Source organism: Leptonychotes weddellii, chromosome 8, assembly GCF_054177405.1.
Source record: "Leptonychotes weddellii isolate Sample4059 chromosome 8, ASM5417740v2, whole genome shotgun sequence".
Taxonomy (NCBI): Eukaryota; Metazoa; Chordata; class Mammalia; order Carnivora; family Phocidae; genus Leptonychotes; species Leptonychotes weddellii.
In genome coordinates, this window is record NC_138376.1 from 16,514,677 (window position 1) to 16,533,678 (window position 19,002).

Genomic DNA, 19,002 nt, shown 5'->3' on the forward strand with positions numbered 1-19,002 from the left:
AGGGAGCTATTTCAGGGGGTCCACTTATTCATATGCTCATCAAGCATCTACAAACCAAGTAAATCATACACATGTATGTACTATTATTTGGTAAGGGTATGAAGATTGTAATTAAGATAAATTAAGATAAATTCCATGAACCCTGTTGTTTTCAGGAATTTTTTTTTTTAAGAGTCTCTCTCTTTTTAAGATTTTATTTATTCATTTGAGACGGAGAGAGAGACAGAAGATAGCGAGCGCACAACCAGGGGGAGAGGGAGAGGGAGAAGCAGACTCCCTGCTGAGCTGGAGTCAATCCCAGGACCCTGAGATCATGACCAGAGCCGAAGGCAGATGCTTAACCATCTGAGCCACCCAGGCGCCCCTGTTTTTAGGAACTTTTTGTCAGAGCCTGCCAACAGAATCTATAATTAAAATTATGCTTGCTCTAGAAAAGGTTTTACATGAAAACAGGTCCTTATATTGGAAAAAATTGGGAATAACTGCTCTAAAATATCCAAATAACATGACATTGATGAAAGCAAAATACCCAGTTAAAAACACAACCACAGGTAAATTACATGTCACATCATATGGAACATTCATAATACAATGTCCTATATAGGATGGAAAACATCTTCTTCTCAAGACACTTTGACCCTTTAGAAGGATTTTTTGACACTACATCAAAAACTAATAATGTAATGTATGGTGATTAACATAACATAATAAAAAAATTTTTAAAAAAGGATTTTTTGAACTGCTCAATGTTTTTCATCAGTGGACTAACTTGTTTAGAGTAATAACAGATCAGACACTAATCAAAAAATAAATATTTTTTTTCTGTTTAGTGTTCTCCTCTTTAGAATAAATCAATTTCTGATTAATTTACAGTAAAAATTTTTAATCCTAGATTGGTTTCATTTAACCTAGGAAGATAACCGTCCCTCCTTTCACAAGGTGAATGCCCAGGGAATGCTAAATAATGAAAACATTAGCCTTTGGCCCTCCCACCAAATTATGCCACATCAGAATAATGTGATTTTCATGTCAAAGGATATTTAAATGCATCAGCAAATACTGACCATATCACATTAAATCTTTAATAGATTGGTGGTATAAAGGCATGTGCAAAACTGGGCTTCTTACTGTCCACAAATGTAATGAATCCCATTTTTATGGTATGTGTATGCATCCACATCAGCCATCTAGAAGGACATATACTAAAGTTATTTCTAACTCAGGAAAATAAATAATTTTACTTTCCTTTCCTTTGCACTTTACTAGATTTTTCCTCCTTTTTGTTCATGTAGACGTTTCTATGGTGAGTAGGAGTTAAATGGGCAACAAAATAACACAAATCTAATGGGGAAAACCAATTTTTTAAGATTTAGGAATATTTCCTTTGCAATCTGAGTCACAGGATGCCAGGAGGTTTTATGTTCTTTACACTCCCTCATATTATTTACAGTAAATACAAACATTTTATAAATGAGAAATGTTTACATAGTACTGTGATTCTCAGTCACTGGCTCTTGATCAATCTACTCACTAACATCTTTAGCAGGAGTAATGGCGGCTCCCACATAAGCGTTCAGACAATCCCACCGAGGACAAATCTCTGGGAGTCCAGACCTGGCGGGGTTGCTGACGTTGTAAAGAACCTAACACGCAAGCCCGAGTTCCCCCCAGCCCTGCCCCTGTATCTCTCCAGGCCTCAGGTTCCTCACCTGTAAATTAAGGGGTGCAAGGGAAATAACTGGACCATGACCCCTCAGGCCCTTCCATCCAGTACGACATTCTGACTGGAAACAAAGCAGACACCAATATAATTGAATCAACTCTTGCTAGTCATAGCCCCTTGCCTGGGGTAGATTTAAACTGATTTCACCAATTTTTCTACTTGTTATGGCTTCACAGAGAGTACAGCAGAGATAGGAACATTCGATTAATAAAATTAAAAGTTTCAGGGGCTAGCAAATTTTCAGCTTTGCTGATGTGCAGAGCAACCCTGCCCCAGATGAAGCCATATGCAGAAGAGCGACCGGAAACACAGCAAATGCAAAGCCACTCATCCCATATTTACTCTGTGCCAGATACTGGGTAAGTATTTATAGTGTTTCATATCATGCCCTACGATCCCGTGACACAGATCTGATTACTCCCTAAATTTTACGTGTGTAAAAAAGATCTGTTAAAAAAACAAAAGATCTGTGGTGCGAAGAGCAAAAGTTGTTCTTAACTGTGGTGTGTGCCTAGGGGCAAGTCACATAACTCTGTCTCACTGCCCCCCTCCCCAGAATATGCTAACAGAACCCCTGCCTGGTTCATTCATTCATTCACGGAGTACTGACTGAGCACCCAGACCTGCGTGGCACTGTGGTCGGTGCTTGGCATCATGGATGGAGAAAACGGATAAAAAGGACCAAAAAACCCTCGTGGAGCTTAGACTCTAGTATAAGGAAAACACAACCTATGTGCCTAAAACTCTAGTGGGGTACGTGATACACATTAGCTCCCTCTCTTTCCCTTTTAGAAATGCAGAGTGTTAGAAAACAAATCCAAAAGACGCGATCAGCTTTAAGTCGGCCCCAAAGGAGGAATTTCTACTTAAATACAGAAGAGCAAAGATTAAGAGCACGTGTACTGGAGGACACTGGCCGGGGCTCAAATTCTGACTCTGTCACTTAGGGCTGGAGTGACCCCAGGCAAGTGATTTAAATGCTCTCAGCCTCAGCTTCCCCATCTGTAAAATGGAGACAACAATGACCTCATAAGGTCAACACACAGATTAAATGAGACCAAGCACCAAAAGCTGGGGAGCGCAGAGTGTCCTGTATACCACGGGTACCTGGTATGATCAGGACCCTCTCCTCAAACCCCATCTTCTGAACCTGCAAGCTGTGAATAAAGACACCAGCGTGGTGCGGCCGTTGTGAGGACTATGGAGACGATGCATGAAAACCAGTTACCCCACTGGCAGCACAGGACGACGGTACGTATCTGCTTCTTCAAAATGACTAGGGACACGAATGAGAAGGGGACAAGAATGGCATCCCCACGGCCAGAGCTCAAAGGGGAGGCCACATCCAGGTGGGAGCCAGGAGGAGCGCTTTGCTCCGAACACCAGTGCAGAGTGTGTCCCGGGGGGGTGGGCTGGGACAGGGACAGCTCCACCGAATCTGCGTCACGGGGGTGGCATCTGGCGTGTGTGGCTGACGCAGGCCCTGGCTCCCGGCTGCCTCTCTTCCAGGCACCTCCAGCCTCACCCGAGGGCCGAAGAGCAAAGGAAAAGCTGGAAAGGGCTTTAGACTTGGCAGCTTGGCCGGGAAGGGTAAAAATGGTATGGGGGAGTCCTCAGGAAAGCTGCTCCATCCAGACCGCCTTTTCTCCCCCGAGTCAGGGCAGGTGAGAGCATCCCTCTCAGACAACACCACTTTGCCTCTGTCACCAGGAACCACGGAAGACGGCCACAGACTGGAAAACCGGGTTGGCGGGGTGGGGTTGGCAGACTGGCTCAGGTCCCGGGGGCCACAGGCACACAGGCGTTCACAGTGCTCCGGGCCAGGTGTCCACACACCACAGCTCGGGACACCCATGTGCCAAGAAAGCCTTCCGGCCCCACCTTCAGTAAACCAATATGCCAACATTATAAAGATGATACAGAATTTCAGCGAACAAGCCCTCAAGAGGGACAGAGTAGACCGGAGGAATCTGAAGCGAACCCTTCTAACAAACCAGGTCTCCTGCTGCCCCGGGCACCCTTCCTTCTACCCATCACCCTCCTGAGGGCAGCCCATCTGGAGTTGGTAACTTGGAAGTCAAATATTAAGCCAGAATATGTGATTCAGCTTTTAAACAAATCTATGGCTGTCAAAATAAAGCCTCCCTGTGTGTAGACATCACGCCAGTGGCTATGGGCACTGCAGAGATCCTGTGCACCGCTTGGTGCAGCCCGCACCAGCTGACATGGGATGCACTCTCTGCCTCAGGCCACAAGGGAACAGTGAAGCGGGCCACAGAGCCACCCAACGCACAGACACGGCCACGCTCCCCCTTCTGAGGATGTCTCCAAAGTCCAGTCCAACCTGTCATTTCTCTGCTCAAAACCTTAGGACTCCCTCCCCCACACGGAAGGAAAGCTCCAATTCTGCCCTGCCCCACCCCACCCCAGATAGCCCTCCAACTCTACCATCTTCCAGTACGCGGTCCTCAACCCCAAATTATCACCCGAAACTCCAAACCCCACCTGCCCTTTCCTGCCTGGACCTCAGCCCACACTTTGGCTTCTTCTGTTGGCCTTCAGCTTTCCACGGGTACTCGGCCTGGGGTCCACAATGCAGTGCGAATTCCTTTCACAGTGTAAACCAAAGGCAAGAACCACCATGCTCCACCATGCCTCAACCCAGTGCCCTACACGCAGGGAGTTGGCTCAATTAGGGCTATTTCAGGCAAATTTTGAGGCGTTCAAATATCCTGTTCCGCTCAAATCCAAGCAAACTGTTCAGGAATCAAGACAAATGAATCAAATCAAGGTTCAGAAATGCTGGCTAGGAGCTCTCCGGGTACCAAGGTGTAATGCGATTTTGCGTAACAAAAGCACGTCCCTTAAGACGGTGGAGACGGGCCAGGACAGAAAGCTTCCCAGCAGTCTGACACTAGCTGCATGACCTCAGAAACAGGAGCACCACTAGGCCTCAGCGTCCTGTCCCTAAAAAGAGGGGAATACTACCTCCTCCTCATCCATGGAGGAAGGCACGCGACCACAAGGCTCAGGGCTGACCCAAGGGCACTCCCTCCCGAACCAGCACTCTGACTGTCACACAAGCAGGAGGAAGGTGCCTCCCACCCCGTTCCCCTGCTGATCTCCCAAAGCCCCACTAGAGTGGACCAGGACTCCACGTCCTCCAGCTCACATCTAGTGCAAATGAGAGAACAAGTTCAGAAACAAAACCAAACACAGGAGGTGGCCCACAGCTCACATCATCGTGACCTAGAAAATCAGTTTTAGGTGACAGAAATTATTAACGTTAAGGTCTGTGCTGTGTCCCATCTCCCGAATCGAGGGGGCCTCCCCACATTTTTCTCAGCCTTCTTAACTCCCTCAGTCCAGGAGTACTGGCTTTGAAATGTATCAAGCCACACACATGTCCTCCCGGGAGGGCGGAAGACTTTGAAACCTACGAGTAAAGGCAATATCGTGTCCTTACTACAGTGAATAAACCACTGATGGTCTTTGGGGCCTGCTATCTGACTTCCTACACACACGCGCGTGCGTGCACGCACACGGGGTTGGGGGTTGTTAAGCCCTGGGCATCCAGGATTCCCCGTCCTGGCTACATCATCCTCAGACGGGGCTGGAATCTGGGCAGGGGGCGGGGAGCAGGAGGGGCAGAGCCGTGTGAGGGCACATGCTCCCGTGAGCAGGACCCACTAGCACACCCTGCTTAGGCGGCTTTCTCCTTAGGAACAGTTTCCAACAGCAGCTCTCAGCCCCCAAAACCTTCACCCCCAGGTCATCTGGGACTGCACAGTAGCTAGCCCTCAGCCTGCTCCCTCTCCCAGCCCATTCACTCCCAGCCGACAAACTGGTGATTATAGTTATAGCCTAAATAGTCCCCTCTGACTCCCAGGGTCTAATTCTGCTACCTGATAAGCTTAAATAAGCACCTGTGAGTAAAACACAACTGAGGGAGTTGACACATCGCTGGCCTGGGTTCTATCTGCTGAAACAGGGATCCCACCACTCTCCGATCATTTCAGCCTTCAGAGGGCAGCCCGCACTACACCCTGGGCAGAAAAATCTCACGGGGGTGAGAGGGGATGGGGGCGGGGATAAATTATTCTATTAAATGTGGCACCAAATTCCAAGTTCATTCTGCACTTTGCAGGACATATCTCCTCCACTGCCCCTTTCTTTCTTTTTTTTTTTTTTAATTTTTTTTTTTTTTTAAGATTTTATTATTTGTGAGAGAGAGAATGAGAGACAGAGAGCATGAGAGGGAGGAGGGTCAGAGGGAGAAGCAGACTCCCTGCCGAGCAGGGAGCCCGATGCGGGACTCAATCCCGGGACTCCAGGATCATGACCTGAGCCGAAGGCAGTCGCTTAACCAACTGAGCCACCCAGGCGCCCTCCACTGCCCCTTTCTAAAGGGTTAGCAGTCTACTTTCTCTAAGACAAGCCGCTCACATCATGGCCCCACTTCGAAGCATGTGATGGCTACCAATGCCCACACACCCTAGCCCGTCTATTTTTCCAGAAATCCCATCTCAACACCTGTCTCATGCCTAACTCAGCTCAACACCCCCAACCCTCTCCTCCAGCCACGCTCCACTTCCTGCCCTACCCCGGCTCCAAAGAAACCCCGTCCTTCTGTACTCTGGGGGGCAGGGACTGAACACAGTTCTTCTGCCTAGAAGTCAGTCCCTCCCCCCAACCCCCTTGGTTCTCCGCATGGCCAGCGCTTCACATCTGAAGACATCACTTCCTCTTTCCCCCACCACTTCCCACTCCCGGGTGCTCTGCCTGCCCGGGGCCCCTGCCGGCTGGGATGCACTGGTTGAGTGTAAGGGCGTGTTTTACTCATCCTTGCACCCCCGGAGCCTAGTACCCGGGGAAAGTGTCCCAGAAGGGATTCCCATTCCCGAGGCGGGGAAGCTGATGGTGGTATCCTACAGAGGAGAAAAGGAGCACAGAATGCTGGTCTCCCAATCCAGAGTTCTTGTCACTACTCTTCTCCTGGAACTCAAATTACCACGGGCCAAATGAGGAGGAGGAGGAGGATGGTAGCAGTAAACAGAAGATAGCTTGGTTATAACTGAGCTGGTGGCACACAAGGCTGAAATTTCCTATTTGTTACCAATTTCAAAACAATCCTTCTCCACAGACCCACCGGAAACAGGAAACAAACCATCAAGTGCTCATTGCAATTCAAGATCTGCCTGTTCCCATAACTCGCTCAGGCACCCCCCAAAAAGGGCAGGATCAATGCACAATGGTGACCTCCATCCCAAAAACATCCAAAGGGAGACAGAACATCCTTCTATCACTGCTCTCCAGTCCACAGGGCTCCCGCTGCTTAAAAAGCAAAGCAACAAAAGAACGATACCTCCCAATGGCTACCTCCCTTCAATATGGACAAATTTTAGGATCAGGTCAATAATTAGATCAATTGCCACACCCACTTCACTAGCTACCACAGATCCCCAGGCCTCTTAGGTCACTGGTCCTGAACCCCAACACCTTGAGGCAAAATAGTGAATTTATATATTAAATGACAACCCATTATAACATAAAACAACAAGGGACCTGTTTTCAAGGCACCGGCCCTTGAAATAAAAACCCAAAGGAACACAACTGATTATAGAGCTGACGGTTTCCAGGCTCTTCCAAAGTGGCCCACATACTACTCTTACCTTGAAGCAGAGCTCCAGAACTTTCAGTGAGGTTGAAAGTGGGTGTCCACAAGAAAGAGCCTGAGAGACAGGCACGCACCCCACGATCCACCACACGGAGGACCAGCCGAAGCCCCAAGTCCAAGCCCGGGACTCTTTCATTTTGGGGGCATCCCTCACCATGTGAAAGACAACCTCCGATCCACTGGAACCTCTCTGCTGGAGATCTGGGGGAAATTTTACCTTCCAGAAAGGTCTGTTCAGGGCTTCACCCCTGGGTCTTTGCTACAGTGCTGGCCCGAGGCTCTGGGGACAGCCACTTCCCTCCAGCTGATCTGTGAACCAACACCACCTCTGCAAGCCTCTCACTCCAGCAATCACACATCTCCCCTCCTGATCTTCCACCGAAGTCATGGTCTATCAAACTCATCTTGTCAAACGCCGGATAACCTGCTATTCCCAGAAGCCAGCAACGCTGTCGCGTGCCTGTTCTTACACACGCTTCCCTCGACAGGCACCAAAGGGCTCTGCACATGGCAGGTTTCAGGGGATATTTACTTGATGAATATATTTTGTCATCATGGGAGGCTGCTGAGCAGTGGCTATAAGCGTGGGTTCTGGACTCAGGCTGCCCAGTTTGATCCCCACTAGCTGGTGGCCCCTCTGGGTCTCCATTTCCTCCTCTGAAAATGAGGGTAACTGACCTACATCATCAGGTTAAAGAGTCTTTGTGAGGCATGAATGAGACGATCCGTGTCAAGAATTGAGGATAACAGTTACTGTACATGCTCAATAAAGGTTAGCTGTTGTCATTGCGGCTCCGGGTACCCACGCTGAGTGTTTTCCCACATGGAAAGTCTAACCATCAAAAAAGGGTGAAAATTAAAGTGGAAGGACTTGAGATTTTTGTTATCAGATTGGAGTCATCGATTAAGTCTAGCAAGGGCAGAAGAGAAACTGAAAGACTTAACTTCTGGTTTAGCTGATTAAAGCAAACACAGGCAGGGCCCTGACTAGTGATGTTTCTCACCAAAGGTGGTCTCTAAACCCAAATGCGGTCTGCTGAACTTATTTAAATGCACCCTAGGTAGACTCCTCTGTACTATGAATGACCACATCCCAGTTCCTGCTGTCTAAGGGTGCACTGCTCTGTATGCAGCTTTCTGGAGAGACATGAGCTACTAGCAGACCCCCCAGGGATGGCCGGCTAGGAGCGCTTCCAAACTTCCAGGGACTATCAAGATGACAATGACCCAAAGCGCCGGGCTGCTCTGATCACATTCTCCAAATATAATGATTTGACCACACTCCCTCCCCCAGACATATACAACCCCCCCATGCTTTTTCTTGAGGATACCACAGCATGGATCGTGACCACACACTCTCTCCTCTCCGGTGGACTGATAAAAAGCAAGCTTCAACCCACACGCCATGATCATCACCCACGTCAACATCAAGCACCGCTCAGAAAAGGAAACAAGAACAACAATGAAAATGAGAAGAGGTGTAACCACCCGGGTTCTCGGTGCTTAGGGTGCTTACTGCCATGAAGCGACCACGTGCGCCTGGGACCCACCCACCTCCAAGGCAGAGTGACCACTTCCGTGAGCACCTATCCCAACGCCACGTTCTTCCCAAGACAACAATGGCCCTGCCTTCACAACGAAGGGGCATGTCGCAGACAGCCTGGAGAACATCCCACGGCCTGGCCTTCCTTCTAGCGGTGTGAAACTCTCTGAAGAAAGCTCATTAAAATGCCAAAGCATGTATCTCTTTGTTAACTTGTTTCACTAACCTCTTCAGGAGCTTTACATAAAATATATTAAACTTTCATCCGCTTAATCTTAACACAGCAGATGGTCTAATATAGCCAGAAGGTGGCCACATAGGGGACATTCCAACACCCCAACACCTAGGGAACCTAACACCACCGAGCCCTTCCACGAGGGGCAGCTGGATGCAAATACACAACCGTTTGAAGAAAAATAAATTGCCCAAGAGATAGTGTGCATGGTCACCACTGTCTGCAGGTACGGAAGGGTTATCCAAAAGTGAGATTATGTGTGTTTGTCACCAGATTATCGGCCACTGGATATACTACTGAGAGCTATTTTGGATATCCATCACAAGGCCACTATCTAGTAAGCTGTATTTGCAACAAACTTCTTGTGAGACCCCCAAATCCACACCTCACCGCGAGGCTGGAAGACTGAGTTGTTTGCATAGCACCTGAAGATTCCAATTTTCAAAAAAACATGCTTACACCCAGGTTTTAAAGTTTTCAGCATCTCCTGACCAAGCTATGTCAACTAGAAAGAAGTGAAACAGGGCAAGGTCTTTGTGGAGTTTCTTTTTTCTTTCCTTTTTTTTTTTTTTTTTTTTTAAACCCTAACTGCTTCACCTTATCAAATACAGGGCTGGGATAAAGTGTGGTGTCTGTTCTAATGGGGCTGATGGTCTCAGTGATGCTGAAACACCCAAGCTCCTGGATGGAAAATCATGCTGATCTCACCGTGGGCGAACAACAGCACTATCGGGGGCCCCATGGGATGTTAGGGTTACCTTGGTCAGGATCAATACCATAAAAGAGAAGCATCTTTGGGACACGCCAGGGCTCACCTGAGGCTCTGATGAGTCATTTGTATAACGTCAGAGAAAGCATTACCCCAATTTGGGAGCATTGCTAATGCTTTCTTGCGAGATCACCTTCAGGGATGGGGTCCCAGCTCACACACAAGGGGATGGCTGTGCAGGCAGGTGAGGCATATAGCGCCCCCCTCAGGAAGCAGGACTTTCCAGCGCAGGAGAAAGTAAGTGAGGGTGGCACTCAGGGACGCAGCTCTGAGGGTGAGACCATAAGAGGCAGCGTGCCTGCACTCTGGTTTCTAGTTTTTACCAACTCAGTGGAAAACACGTCACTTTCTATCTTGTTCCACAAAGATCTGTTTGCGTTGAGAATTAAAAAAAAGTTAATTAACGCAGTAAAAACCCAAGGTCTGCCTCGGGGGCGGGGAGCAAGGCTGCCATCGTCAGAGGTGTTCAAATACAGGCTAGACAATCGCTCAGTGGGGACAAGCTCCATTCCTTGTGGCAGGGATTAAATCCTTTCCTTTGACACCCACAGATCTAGCGTAAAGCCCAGCGCACAGTAGATACAGCAGCAAATTTTGTTTACTGAATGAACTTTGTTTTCACAGATTACCGGTCCAGCAAAATGCTGGAGTTCTGAGACACGCAGGGCGTCAGGTGACCCCTGAGAAACGAAGAAATACATTGGAAAATCCGGTCGTGAAGGAGTCCTGACACTCCTAAGTCAAAGGCTCGGGCAGTTTTGAGAGTCCTACCTTGGTTCGCACCCAAAGCGTCCTCCCCCGAGCCTCACGCTCACAAGTCAAACACATCAAGCATCACTAAACCAAGCAGAAACTTAAATGCGCTCAAGATTTCGTTGTAGATCTCATCTGAAAAGCATTCAGAAGCTCAGGCCATCTACAAGAAAATCTGCCATCTCCTTTTGGTATCAGGAAATTAAAAGGAAAGAAGGAAGAGGAGGGAAGGAGGAAGCTAGTCGTCTGTTTCTTTTCTCACCTTTTTTTTTTTTTTTTTTTTAACATGGTTGTACTTTTCATGCTTTTTGCCAGGCCAGGCGTGTATGTTTTACCAATTAAAACAGTACAAGTAAAGAAGATGCTGCAAGTATTAAAGACCGTAAAAATCCCTCTTTAAGGAACAGGGGACATACCGTGTTTACAAACCTTGCTTTATCCAGCATGCTAATCTCAGCGAAAGGCAGCCCCACTCGCCCACTACAAAAGCCAGAGACCTGGAAGCCATCTCTCCCTCTCCCTTGCCATGCTACCCCACCCAGGAGCCCATCCTTCCGGCCACTTAGATCTCTATCAAAGCCTTCCAGGCTCCCCACCTCTACGGCCACCATATCCAAGCTACCGCTGGTTTTCAAAATTTTGGGAAAAAAAGGCTTCTACGGGATCTTGCAAACGGAAGGCAAAATAGTAGTTTCCTTGTCGTCTAGTCTATTCTCCACTCTGAGCAGGAATAATCTTTGAAAATGCAAATCTCATCGTGCCATTCCTTGGCCTAACACCCTTTAAGTTCCTAAGACAAATTCCAAATACCTGTGGGCTGCAAACAATGTGCTGAAGCCCCCTACCTACCTCACTGGGCTGTCATTCATTTCTTCTGTGTCTTTTTTCCCTACACACATACACACACACACACACACACATGCTGCGTGTCTCTCGTGTGTCTCTCGATTCAGTGGGCACACACCCCCTTCCCCTCCAACCTCAGGGCCTTTATATAAGCTGTTCTCCAACACACTTTCCTTCCCTCCACCATCCTTCATATATGAGCTCCACGGGATGCCTTCCTTGACCTGCCTCCCAGTATCCTTTATCCTCCTCCCAACACACAGAGGCTAAACTTTGTATGTTCCTGTTCTACACTCCACTGTTAGCACTTGGCACCAAAGTACATGACTTAGTGGTTGAATTCACATTCAACCACTGTACTTGACCACCATTTCACAATGGTGAAAACACCATTCGGGTGTTTTTCAACCTCCATGAAGCTAGCAACTGTCTCTTTCTCCTACTAGCACTCTTGGTGTTTATTGCAGCCTTCACATAGCATATATTCAAATACTAAATAAAAATCAAATAAAGATCTGTAAATGTAAAAAAAAATTTAAGAATATGCGGTTGGCAAATGTGGGGGTGAAAAACTGTTTTCTGAAAGCAGATGGGGTCTGATATTGACTCCAACATGATATTTTAGGAAAAGGGGCTTGTGAAGCTTAATGAGTTCTTGAACAACAAATAGTTCTCAGAAACCTTATTTTCATGATTTAAATACAAAGTTTAGAGATGTACAAGGTAAGCCTCTTTTAAATTATACTCAGTTTAAAATTTTAAGAAGAACAGTTTAACCCAACACAGGATTAACTAACCAAGTCATGGGAAGCCTGTTTGAGATGTTCACTAAACAGTTTTATATAATTATCCCTCAAAACAACAATTAAAAGCCCTAAAGTGGAAGAGAAATGACTTTTAAGAAATCTGTTTTCCACAGTAGAAAGAAAAATATATAAGCCTCCTCAGAAATACAACAGAGTTAGACTATTAGATCTGAGTGTATCTGCTAGATCTGAGCCTAAACTCTAGTTATCAGCTAAGCACAACAGGACTATTTAAAGGTAGGAATATATTTTTAATCAGCTAGGATTTCATCTTGTATAAAGGATACCAAGACCTTCCACTATGCAGTTCTAAGAAATTTTTTTAGGTACAAAAGGATCCATAAGCAGAACACTTCTCTCTGTGACCCTATCTTTCTGGTATCTCCCCTATTTCTGAAGCTATACATACCTCTTTTAAAAGAAACTTAAACAATTTGAGATGATTTTGTGTATTCAGAAGTGGGTTTTTCTTTTTTTTTTAAATAATAAAGGAAGCTCCCCTAAAACAGTGGGAGAGTCTTAGCTTCCACTGTAAACAGTGAAATGATTTTTTTAATAATAAAGGAAGCTCCCCTAAAACAGTTGGAGTGTCTTAGCTCCCCTAAAACAGTGAAATGATTCTCTCTGTAGGTATGATCTATAATCAACTTCTATCAAGTACAGATATTGCACACACACACACACACACACACACATAAAGCAAGATCTGTGCTCTGTAGGTTTCTGGTTTGGTATTTTGTTTTAAATCCAAGGAGTAACGGAAAAAAGAAAAGTTAAATTATACACAGACCAACACTCCTATTAACTCATACCACTAATGAAACAAAAATCTAACTAAGCAGAGAAAATGGGCCCACACGTTGGAGCTCTGAAATGATTTTGGTCTTTGATCTGTGTGCCCATCTCTCCTATTTAATATAAACTTCAAACCGAGAGCCATGAAAAGTGGTTATAATTAGTAAGGGCCCCAGTGAGACAGCTTTTAGTGCAATCAGGCATTAACAACGATTTTTTTTCTCTTTAATTTCGAGTAAATTAAGCTGAGCAAAGTTTTATTTTAAAATTTCTGTAATTTGAAATTCTTTTCCACCAGCGTGCACTTAACACCAAGTCTCTGCGTGATGGGTGTGCTAAAAACTCAAGTTTACTTTTGTTTTCTCTCAATCTGTACTGATTATTTAGGACTTAGCTACCAAATTATATGTGTTCTTCTCCAAAAACAGGCTGCACTTCTCCAAAAACTCTTGCTTTTGTATAGAAAATGGATCCAAGTGACCTACTATGCAATTCTTGAGCTAGGTACAGAAGGCGGAAAAATAAGAGTCAAAGTCCCTCCCTGTTCCTGAGGTGGGGAAAACATGTCAACAGGTAAATTACGACAGACTGGACAGATGGGGTTAAGAGTTACTCTGGATGGAGAAGCCGATTCTCCCTGCAAGAGGTGGCTTCTAAGAGTGGTCTCAAAAAAAGATCCAAGACACGCTGTTCGCTGTAAGCGAATGGGGAAAGCCCGAGTGAACACAAGCGAACACAGAGACGGTCAGAAACCATTTAGTGCGTCAGTGACGCAGAGAAGTGGCAGGAGCTGAAACTAGTAAGACAGTCTGGAGGCTGATGATGAAGGTCCTCGGGTGCCAAGCTGAGGAGTTTGGATTTCTTCCTGTAGACAACAGGGAGCCAAGAGATGTTTTTCACCAGGCAAACACCATGCACAGCTTGAATTTCTGAGCAGAGTGGAGGATGAGCTGGAACAGGGAAACACGGGTGGCGGGAAGCTAACTGAGGAGGTGTTTGCGACATGATGAGGACCTGAGGTCAGGGGTCTTGCGGAGCCAATACCAGAGTCCCACTGGAGAGAAGTCTCCGGGAGGGTCTGCTCACTGAACTTCAGGACTGAGACAGACACAAGCAAGGATGGCAAAGCGCTTCCTGGCCGGAAGACTGGGTGGACGGTGCATTTCAGACCACCTTCTAGAAGGGAGGGAGGGGACTTTTATTTCTACAAGTTACCTCTGGGGCACCTGCAGGAGAGCTGGGTGACAAAAGGTCCGGGCTTGGGAAAAGCTGTAAATGGAGAGAGAGGGCAGGGAGCTGCCGGATTATAGGCTAGAGGAGAGGGCAGAAAGCACTAGAATCCACGGCTCCTGTTACTCGGGACAGGATGGCCAAGGTGGCTTCAGAGCAGGTCCCTGAGCAAAAGCAGCACAAACAGATGTGCACAGATGCTTACTGTCTACCCACAGGTTTAGGATGTAAAAAAAAAAAGCTACCTTCGAGAGCCACATGTTTATCTAAGGTCAGTGGGAGCCCAGGCCATCCCAGGGGCAGTCAGCCCTTCCCTTTCTGGAATTCACTCTCCCTCTCTTCCTGCCTCCTTCTCAGCTCCTCACCTCCTGCCCCTGTGACACAGGCCTGGAGGGGGGGAAGGGGGAGGACGGGGGACACAGAACAAGGGTAAGGTAAGTGGCACCTGTGGCTTCAAGATCACTCCTGTCCCTATCCTAGACCTTTCTGGGCCTGAGGAAATTCAGTTTCAAGTTCATACACCACGTTCTGTTTCTTTAACTCAACTACCTTTTCACGTATGTGAGATCCAGGAGTCCTGAGAACATAAAAGTAACCACTGTGTCTTCCCACACGTTCCCTCCCCATCCCTGCCAGCCACCCCTCAAGAGGAGATGTATGGACAGAAGACCGGTTCCCAAACGCTGCCCTGTAAAAAGGGTGGATAGTTATGTAAGAATTTTGCAGAAACTTGACAAAACAAAACAAAGGGAGACTTCTTTTGCACTTACAAGTGCAAAAACATGGACTGTCAAGCGAGTAAAGGCTAATTCAAACACTTGGGGTGGGGGGGGAGAGATACACTCCACATAACTTAAAACATGAGGGAGAACTGGCAGATGACAGCACCAGAGCGAGTTTCCCAATAACTGAAGAAGTGACTCGGAACAGCTTCCCGGTGCCAACGAATCTGGTTTGTTTTAGGAGCAGATGAGTTCTAGAACTTTTATTTACTATGGGGTTTTTAAATATATTTAACGCCACTTAATGTTTGCCCCAACCCTGAATTTTCTGTGAAACCCTGAATGTGCCAACCATGGTATCTTACAGGCATGTAATGGGAGCTCACTTGCTTTATGAAATTTCAGATCTGCAAAGAGATCACGTGCAATCCACGGAGTACACCCAGGCTACTTGCATACAGGACACAGGCCACGACTACTGTACCTTTAAAGCAGGCTTTGTCAACCTCCACCTACTGACATTCTGGACCGGGTAATTCTTTGTTGTGAGGCCAGCCGGTGCACTGTGGGATGGGTAGCAGCATCCCGGGCCTCTACCTACGGGAGGCCTGTAGCACTCCTCCCCGCCCCCCCCAAGCAGGGCAATCAAAAATGTCTCCAGACATTGCCAAATGCCCCTGGGGGCAAACCGCCAACTCTGAGAACCATGCTTTAAAGGGGGAGTCCAAAGCTTAAGAGGACGTGCCTTGTCCTTAAAATCCACCCCGAAGTGAACTTCATTAAGAAAAATTGACTCGAGGAGGGGCGCCTGGGTGGCTCAGTCGTTAAGTGTCTGCCTTTCCGCTCAGGTCATGATCCCAGGGTCCTGGGATCGAGTCCCGCATCGGGCTCCCTGCTCGGCGGGAAGCCTGCTTCTTCCTCTCCCGCTCCCCCTGCTTGTGTTCCCTCTCTCGCTGTCTCTCTCTGTCAAATAAATAAATAAAATCTTAAAAAAAAAAAAAAAGAAAAGAAAAATTGACTCGTTCTGTTTGTCTCTCGGCACCCAAAGCAAAGAAAGTGCTGCATTTCCTCAAGTGGAACATAAACCCCTAGGCGAATTTTGCCTGAAGTCCTGGAGTTGTGCACAATTCTGGAAAGGAAATCCAGAGTGGATACCCACAAAGCTTCCTGAGCTCAAAATATACCACTTTCTTCCATATATAGATTTTGAGTTTCTGGAACATTTATTATCCTTACAACAATCCCAGAAGGTAGAAAACCTACTGGAAAAAAAAAAAAAAGTGCGTATAATCACATTCATCAACAGAGATGTGCCAAAGGCTAAAAAGTTGCTTTTTAATTGCCTTACATCTTCAAATTCAACACAGAATTATTGTGAAAAGGATCTGGTCTCATTTAAAACACACAGACAGGCACATATTTAATGCTCAGTGTTCTGAGGCTAAGCGGACTTTAAAAAGTAGGTGTCGTATGGAGCTAGACTGGGATTAGGCTTATTACCAGCCAGAGTGGAAATTGGCACAGCTGTAAAATGGGTTCATATACCCGCCTAACCCTCGCTGTTTCTCTTGCTCTGAGGATAAAATCCAATCTCTGTTCAAGGCCTTCACAAAAGCAGGGTGAAGACTTTGCCAAAGGTACACTCTCATGAAAGCTGAAATTTTAAAACTCATTAGGCCACTAAGCCTCAAACATTCTTTGGACCATCCGACCCCACTGGCCTCTGAAAAAGGGGGGAAAAAAGAGATACTAAGCAAGCCAGGGGAAAAACAAATAGAGCCATTTAAAAGCTTTATCTAATTACCCCCACTGAGACTTTTTCACTGCAGTCTGGCCGGCGGACAAAGAAATGGGGGTAGGGGGGGTGTGCCCTGGGTTGTCTCTACCTTATCAGGACCACCCGCCCTCAGGGAGTCTGAAAGGCCTCAGGTGAATCCTGCAAGGGCAGGAAGCACCCAGTCTCCCCAGTCTTGGGGACTTTACAGAGGCTTTCAAATTCTCTTAGCATTACTTGCTTGAATCACACTGAGCAAACATCTCCACCTTCTCCCACTTCTTTTGTCTGAAGCACCTATTCAACAGGCCACCACCTTCACTGATGGGCCGACGGGCTCCCCTGTACCCTGGAGTACCATCAGAAACAAGATGCACCAGGAACTGAAAGAACAGCTCCTTGAGCCCTCCTCCCAGGCTTCCCTTGGTCTCCACCAACCCACAGGGAGCAGTCTCTGGCTCTACTCCACATTGGCTTCCCTTCAAGCAAACGGAGAACACCCCGAAGGTGACCAGAGACCCCGAGACCGCCACAGTCGGCGGCACTGTCCCACAGGGCAGCCCACGTAAAAAGTCTGTCTCCCTGACTGCCCCCCCCCCCGCCACCTTCCTTGTTCTGCTACCTCAGTCGTGGTGAAAACGCAGCAGATGGTTTTCCTCTCTATTCTGCCTTCTATGGGAGTGGGGAAATTAAAAATAAGTGATGCATTTCAGAAAGCACATCGTGTGCCTCCCTCTGTGTTTCATATGGTACACCTTTTACCTCTGATTTATGGGGAGGCCCCCCGGGGCGTGGAAATCACAATCTGACCCCTGCTTTTTGAAGAGGGCCCTGCCTCTTTCTACGCAAAATCACTAAGTCTGAGAGAGAAAGCGAGAATGAGAACTCATGCACCCTGCCCCCTCCCAAAGAACCCACCCAGTTTCTTAATTATATTTGGATATAAAAAAATGTTACTCAACTTTGCTTGTTCAGTAGGTCAGATGTACAGAAGCAACTCTGAGACGGGGAAACCTCTGACTGAGCAGGCTTGCCTTTCAACCAAGAGATGATGCTTCCCAACCATGGCTTTAGTTAATTGAGACTGCAACCATTTTATCTCACTGTACAACTTCAAGATCCTTACACCTACTCACAGCAGAAATGTTAGGTAAATCACACTTTTTATTTTTATTTATTTATTTTTTTACATTTGGTCACCCTTCCAAAGATACTCCAAATCTAATACAATTATTTTCAAAAAGGTATGAAAAACTGGGCTGAGTAAACTTAAGATGGGGAGGTGGAGTCCTATCAAAGCCTAATCTAATCTCAGGCAAGGGGGAAGACGACGATTGTCCTGTTATCAGGAGGGACTATATTGCATACTTTCTACTGATACTATATTACATTTCTATCTTTTGAATGCAAATCTGTTTAATAAAGAGTAATGGAAGACATCACTTTGTGGATGAGCTAGATTTTCCAAAACAAACCAAACAATCTGCTATGAATAAATGAACTACGGTGATGTTGCGCACGTATATCCTCAGGAAGGGGAGGTTTAACCTGAACACATGGGTATCAGACAAGAAGTCCGCCCAGAGGAGCTGCCATCTGACACCAGAGTTGGTCAGAGAGCATGAACTTCAATTAAAAGACACTTCCAAAAGAGAGACAGATTATTTAAATATGATAACAAAAACAAAACAAACTTCACAGCCTACCTTCCTAGGTCAGAGGACATGGAGGATTCAGAAATTAATTAAATCTAGTAAATAATGTAAAACAGGGAAGGACTCCCTTTCAAAAATGCCTCGGTTAATTTTAGCATCCTTCTGTTTAGCTGCTTAGCAACCCTTATCCTATGACCTTTTAAGCACCACCTACTTTTCAGAAGGATAATGAATAGAAACATCAAAAGGATTCACTTCTGACTGTTTCTAGTGAGCACGTTTAACCAATTTTTGTAGAAGTTAAATTTATATTAATTATATCATACAAAACCCTAAAAGGGTAGAATTTTTTTAACATCATTAACCAGGAATTTTCCTTTGCTGAAGGTAATAAATGATGTTAACAACTGAGCATAAAGACAGCAAGCAAAGATTCCCAAACTGACCTTAGGAAGTGGATCAACACAGCAGTTT

At 46.4% G+C, this 19,002-nt stretch overlaps 1 protein-coding gene across 8 annotated transcripts in view; it reads right to left on the reverse strand.

Moving 5' to 3' along the window:
- RREB1 (ras responsive element binding protein 1) overlaps positions 1-19,002 on the reverse strand; it is a 176,547-nt gene that overhangs the window by 107,342 nt on the left and 50,203 nt on the right. The gene's annotated exons all lie outside the window — the stretch shown is intronic.